Source organism: Pteropus alecto, unplaced genomic scaffold, assembly GCF_000325575.1.
Source record: "Pteropus alecto unplaced genomic scaffold, ASM32557v1 scaffold22, whole genome shotgun sequence".
NCBI lineage: Eukaryota > Metazoa > Chordata > Mammalia > Chiroptera > Pteropodidae > Pteropus > Pteropus alecto.
Window position 1 is genome coordinate 12778229 of NW_006434839.1, and position 7526 is coordinate 12785754.

The window sequence follows — 7526 nt, forward strand, 5'->3', positions numbered from 1 at the left end:
ACCTATCCCCCACCAAAAAAAAAAAGTTCTATGATTCAAAAAGATTAGAGAATGCAGACTTTAAGAAGAGATGAAGTACTGCCATTTGCGACAACATGGATGGACCTCAAGATAATCATGCTAAGCAAAATAAGCAGACAAAGTTGAAAATCTCATGATATCACTTATATGTAGGATATTAACCTAAAAGCAATCAAGGAACAGGACAAACAAACACAGACTCATGGACATGGACAATGGACTAGTGGTTACAGAGGAAAGGGTGGAAGTGGGAAGGGGCTAGTAGATGGTGAAAAAATAATTTAAGTCATTTTTTCAATTAAATTAATTAATTAATTTAAATAAATAAATAACTTTAAAGGAAAAAAGGTTAGTAGTATGATCAACACTTTATTAACATTTGTATTCGAAACACAAAGTTTACTTAGGGAATTATCTTTAAGAGTTCTGCCTCTTAAATCATTTTCAGAATGTTTTTTCAAGCTATATTTTCTCTAATTTTTTCCTCGGTTCATGTGCTAAAAACAAAATAACTCAGAGTATTAAGTAAATATAAATAACTATATGAATTAATATGAGTTAACTAATCTTCTCAAAATGCATTTTTTAAACACAAGTGTTGATCACAAAGAGGAATGTAATAATTTATATATGAAAAAATGAAAAGCAATACAATCATTACAAATAAAATATAATCCTTGCACATAAATATATCAAATTGCACTTCTCTCCTGGTATAATAAAAAGATGTGCTATCCAATGATGTTATTATTCATCCTTGCCCCTATTGATCACAGCCCACTGATCTACTATGACAAATGGTATCCCTATGGTCCACACAGGTATGCAAGTAGACCTGGCTTTCTGAACTCAGGCATGGGTGTTCTATAAAAGGGATCACATTTTAAATGGCCCAGGAGAATCCTTCTCTTTAAAAATATGCTTTGTAATGTAAAACAAACAAACAAACAAACAAATACTTGGTTTGTTTGTTAAATTGTATCTGTGAATAACTGGTTTTTAAAGATGCAGTAATCTGTATATCAGTAGTTTAAGAGTTTTATTAACCCACTCCAATTAGCTGAGCCTTGATATTAATTTGAGACAGGACTGAAGAGTGGATAAAACAGAGGTTCTGGACTACGATTAATAGGGTTCACTTCCCAAGTCTACTATTCACTAGCTGTGCGAGCTTGAGAAAGTTATCTAGACTCTCTACACATTCAATTTCTCACCTTTACCATAAAGATATTTAGTATTTACTTGAAGAGTTTTGAAGATTAAATAAAGTTATATGTAAACTCGCTTGAAAATGTCCATGGTATACTAAATGCTATACAAATGCTTGCAGTTTTTATTATTGAAGGAAATTTCTGTTCATTAAAAAAGAATTATTTTTTACATTATAATTTTAGTGTGCATATGAACGCTTAAAATGCTTATTTGAATTTAGGTTATTTAAAGTAAACTAATTGTAGCAATGAATGCATCTCTAAAAGCTACTCCATGCCTTTAATATGTACTTCCAAAGGTTTTGTATTTGTTTCAAAATTTTTAGGGGGAGGTAAAATATCAATGCAATAAAGAAAGAGGTCTATGGCTACCCTGAACAAGCCTGATACTTTCTGATCTCGGAAGCTAAGCAGGGTCAGGCCTGGTTAGTACTTGGATGGGAGACCACCTAGGAAGACCAGGTGCTATAGGTGTAAAAAATAAAAAAATAAGGGATTGTAAGGTGAAAAGGTCCTTGCAATCTGTGAGGTCAACCAAGGGTTGCCGCACCTAAATAAATAAATTAATAAATAAGTTAATTAAATAAAAAAGATTTCTTCTTGCCATCCTTTTATTTGTTTGGAGTGACTAATCAATCATCCATGTTTCAGTCAAGGCCTGGTATTGCTGCAGTAACAAATAGTTCCATCTTATTTTTTGTCCCCCAATATCCTCTATGGATTTTACAGCAACCATCTTTCACGTGGCCACTAGTGATGCTGGCTGATGGAGAGTCTGGACGTACAGCTCGTTAGTCAGGAGAAGAGACAATAAAAGATCACTCTTGGCTATGAGATCATTTTCTCAGTGATACAGGTCACTTCTGCTCTCAGCTCATTAGTAACATTATTCCTTTGGTTTTGCCTACCGGCAAAGTAATGAAAGAAATGGTTTATTGGATGGCCACTATATCTCAGTCTTAGTTTGCCCTTCTGTCCTCCAAATGTCCCTTTCACATGGAATCTCTCCTCAAGGGAGATAGCCCAAAGTTCCATCTCATCAATACATCCAGTTCAAAGGCTTATCTCTGAGTGATATGCAGTACTGTCTACATCAGGTTAAGGTATGGCTTTGTTTGGTTTGGAGACCTCCAAATTAAAAATACAGCTGTTAACTCCATTCCACATTCCAATGTAATAATAAAGCTTATACAGAATAACTGTAAAAATGACTACCCTTTAGAAGAAAGAAAAGTGGCTGAGGCAGTGATGTATTCTATTTGCGTTATTGAGAAATTGAGAATGCAGTAATGTGAGAGGAGTAACACTCTCACTCCTTTACAGTTCCAAACACATGAGGATGTTTTTGCCACATATCCATTCTGCAATCCCACTGGGAAGACACCATAAGGAATCCCATCCAATGAGAGTAGGAAATGTTCTGGAATCAGTCTTCGACCATGCTCTATGAAAGGAGTGACTATCATCTTACGTTCTTTATCAACTATGTATGTCTTTATCCTGGTCCATGTCTGAGGTGGATATTTGGAGACTAGGCCCTCTTTGTGGATGAGAAGGTATCTCATCTCTTTTCCTTAATCTAAAATGTTGGGAGCCTAAAAGTGATTTTAAGTCTTAAATAGTCTCAAGCTTTTTGCTCTAAGGTATAATACTTCCTCCAAACTAAGCTTACAGGTTTGATTCCAATTTGTTCATATGTAGAATCTTAGTTTTTCCAAGAGAAGTTTAAGATTCACTATAATTTGTGCTTTCTTGCCCCATATATCTCTATGAATTTAAACGGGGACATTTTGAGGCTGTGTGCTTTTTTGTACCCCAATCAGATTTTTTCCCTAAATCATTTTATTCAGTTGAAAGTATATACTAGTTTCATACCCTTAGTCTGTTTTGTTTTTGTTTTTTTAACCACTGAGGTGATTAAATTAATTTAGAGATTTTTGTGGATTTTTCTTCCTCAAAATAACTTCTTAATCTTATTTTTTATTGGCAAAAGTCCAGAAACAGTGAACTTTTACAATCCTGGGAGACCCAGATTTTGTCTATTCTCCTCCATATTTGATCAAAAATAAGCCAACGATTATCTGAACCTATCACCTCCTTATAATATCTTGCCAAACACAACCATTTACAACTACTCAAATTCTAAAGTTTTCAAACTCTCTTTCCCAAAGGCCACACATTTTTGTTGTTGTTTTGGTGGTGGTATTTTTATTTTGTTTCATTTTTAGGTATATGATCTGCCTCCTCATAACTGTAGATATGCACTTGCCAAATATTTCACTATTGGAAAGAATATCTTTTATAGATTTTGATGTCAGTTTTATGCTGCTCTACATTTTAGGTTTTTGTTGCAGAAACTCTCTAATTTTGGTTCCAATATCAGCATTTATCTGTATAGACTCAATTATTCTGCACTAACAACCCCTTATCTTAGTATCTTATAACAACGAAAGTTTATTTTGCTCTCTCACAAAGTTTCTCCAAGTGTGTGTCCAAGTAACTCTGCAGTAAAACTGTCCTTCACAAGTCCACTTGGAGTAGCAGAGGTTCCACCCTAAGTGGCACTATACAGAATTGTGTATAACTCACTTCACGTTTGTTCATAGCCCATTGCCACTGCTACTGACAGCATCTTACCTAATTTCAGGGGCTGGGTAATAAATGTAAAGGAATAAATGAAATAGTTGGTGAGCATGACTTTCTTGATTTCTCAATAAATAGATTACATAACACCATCTTTTTGTTCTTAGTAATAGCCTTTATAAGCAATAGTATGTTTTTAACACCATCAAAGATGACATACCTTTAATAGTTGTGAGTTAGAGCTTTTCTCTTTATGAGGAGACCTCTGTAGCAACTGATTGGGTGACATTAGTTTCATAATGTGCTTTACTGTCACTGAAATTATATTAGGGAAATAAGCATGGAATCTAGGGCTAGTTGTGTTGTGTTCAGTAAAATTAACCAAAAGAATTTGAGAGAAATTTCCATAAAAATTTAAATATTGTATAGTTTAATATTATGAAGCTCTCAAGCCTTAAATCTATTTTATGTATATGGATCTTAGGAGAAAATGATCAAAGAATAGCTAACATGAATACTGAAGAATCACTATAAGCAAATCTGTGAATAAAATTCAAAGACTTTTATTTCTATTTTGAAAGTCAAAAATATTTTAGGTTAAGTAAGACTCAGTGAATCAACAAGTAATAAGATAATAAAGTGTTGACTTAGCCTAAAGACAGACTATAAAAATTAATCTTTGATGTGTAAAATATAATATTAGATATTAAAATATTTCAATGTACTATTTTTTCTTACTGACAATAAGCAAATACATATCCAACTTAAGTATGCATATATTTTCAGAGAAATACATAATTTTAAGGCATATGACACTGAAAATGCAATTACGCTACCAATAAATTAATTAGCAAATTTCTCTTCTCTGCTTTGAAGGTCAGCTTATAAAACACAGCTTTCAACTAGATATGGTATATATATCAAAGAATCTACCTTCAGGGTACTTTAGTGCTCAGAAAAAGTGAAAAATAGATTCATCAGCAATTCTATTCTGCAATAAGCTTTAACTACATTACATAGTCCATTTGAAGGGGAACAAAAGATTTTAATATTAAAATATTTTTTAAACTCTGTCATCTGGTCCATTAAAATGACACTAGTTTAGTAATGCACTTCTCTATTTGCAGGTAACTGTATAAAATATTTTTTTCTTAATGATCCAAATTTTATACAGAATACCAGTACAAATCTGAACAAGATAAAAGAAATAAGACTTTAAAAAATATCATTTAAAATGAACAAACTAAGCGAAAACAGACTCATAGATACAAAGAACAAATTAGTGATGGCTAGAGGGGACTGGGGTTAGGTGAAAAAGGTGAAGGGATGAAGTAGTACAAATTAGTAGTTATAAAATAGTCAAGGGGATGTAGAGTACAGCATAGAGTATATAGTCAATATTATTGTAATGGCTGTGTGTAGTGCCAGATGGGTGCTAGAGTAATCGGGGGATCCACTTCATGGATTGCATAAATGTCTAACTTTTTAAAATTTAAAGTACAATTTTTTTAAAAAGAAGTAAAAAAACATACCATTTAGAATATTTGCTACTTGATATTTTACTAGCAATGTGAACACTGGAAATAATCATTATCCCTGATAAAGGGAATTATACTTTTTACAGGTAAAAATTAAAAATGAGTCTGCAAAATGAATTGAACATAATCACTTATTACATGTACTGTAGTTGCTTATAATAAAACTGAACATTATTTTGGTTATTAGAGTGGAAGTTTGGAACTGTGTTAGAATTCTTTATAGGAAAAATAAGTAATCTAACTACACCATAGGAAACTATATAGGAAAAAATATATATTTAGAATTTAGTTATAAAGTAAATTTATGTTTTTAAAAATGTATCTTGAGAGCACAAGATAAAATTCTTAGGCCACAGTTAATTTGCGAAGCAGCATAGCAAATGGACATACCACCTGGGGCTCATTACTAGCTTTGCTTTTGGCTCTGAGATGCCGTTCCAAGGGCAGAGTTTTCCATTAACTCAAGTCAGACAATTCAATCTTAGGAGGTTTGGGGCAAGGGAGGGAGCAGGTGCCTGGGGGACGGGAGGGAATACAAAGCTCTGATTCTCATTATATTCCCCTCTAGATGCTTAATGCTGGGCCAGGAAACGTCAAATTGTGATTCTACTGGGCAAACTTCAGCCAGTTTTTGGGATTCCATGTCTAATGAATGCTAGGGCTCATTAGAGGTTCATTACTAGCCACAGTCTCTTTGGGTTTCTTCTAAGTACAATTGAAATAGTACACTAGATTTGGAGAAAACTAAGCTCCTTTTCTAAGGTTTACTGCATTAGCCTAAGTTCCCTCAAAGGCAGAGAAGCCATACGCAAAGACTTGCAAAGCAACCAATGCAATCCTACAAAGTTGAGGGCAAGGAGAGTTTAACAGCAAAATAAAGAAAGCAAGTTAAAAGATGCATTGTTTCATTGCTGACCAGGCTGGGGGATGCCAGTATTTGACCACGCAGGACATTGTGAGGTTTACGTATGTCAGAATTTGCAGCCCAAAGAACAATAGAGAGAGTATTTACCCATTAACTCTCTCTCTATTGGTCAAGGGTAAGCCCATAGACACTGATATCCGAACCCTAGCTGCCCACCCATGAGTGTCCATAAGAGCCCTCCAAGAGTTCCAAGCTGCTCTTCAAAAAAGCCTTAGAGCAAGAAGCCCTGGCCCAAGGTGAGACATCATCACATTGTCCCTGCATGATGTTGAGGGACATCTTCAAGGAACTGGGCACCACAGTAATGGCTATAGTAAGAAGTGCATCTGAGAGGATTTACAGTGATGTACAAGAGGTCCTCACATGATGGTTTAAATTAAAAACTAGATCAGAATTAATGCACCAGGAGAGGGGAAGGGAGAAAGAGAGGTTACAGGACTTCTTCCTAAATATAACTGAATTACTTTGCCACCAATCCTTGTGGGTTCCCCCCGCCCCCACCCGCCCCATATGGTAGGCAGTACCTAATGGCTGGCCTTATACACTGTTATACATTCAGTATATTCAAAGATAATATCTTAATAAGATTACCTTCAAATAAAAGTTACTAAGAAATAATATTATTACTAAACAGCATTATTAAGGAATGAAGCATTCTGGATAAGTTAGTATTTTGTCTGAAAACTCAAACACATGTGCTGTGAAATATCCAGGGAGTAATTCTTCCTCCTGATGTAATCTAAGGAGCACTGCACTTGGACCTAGAAGCTGTAGGTCTGAACTTTAGGCCTGACACCTTCTTATTGGATAAATTTGGTAAATCTCTTAACATCGTTGAGTCTGAATATCTTTATATATAAAACTGCACTAATAAAACTTGCTTCCAGATGTTACTGGTTGAGTATACAGTCAAACAAGATGATATATTATAAGGTTTTGTATGCCTGGACCATTATTTACCTTGGTCATTATGACCTCTAATGGTTCAGATATTTCAGAGACCATCATAGACTGGTCTTTAGTCTAAGACAGAGGAAGCCAGGTCCAGTCCTTCTCCATCCCTGCCACCTCTCAAGAGGCTATAAACAACGTTAGCAACCCTGCCCTAACACGAAATCTTGCATTCACGTTGGTCATCCCCAACCTACACTCATCACAACTTAGTCTTTTGATTCTGCAACTGTGACTCAACATAGAATGATTTTAACAAACACTTTTAGATGGTTATATCCCTTCTTTTTCTTCTTT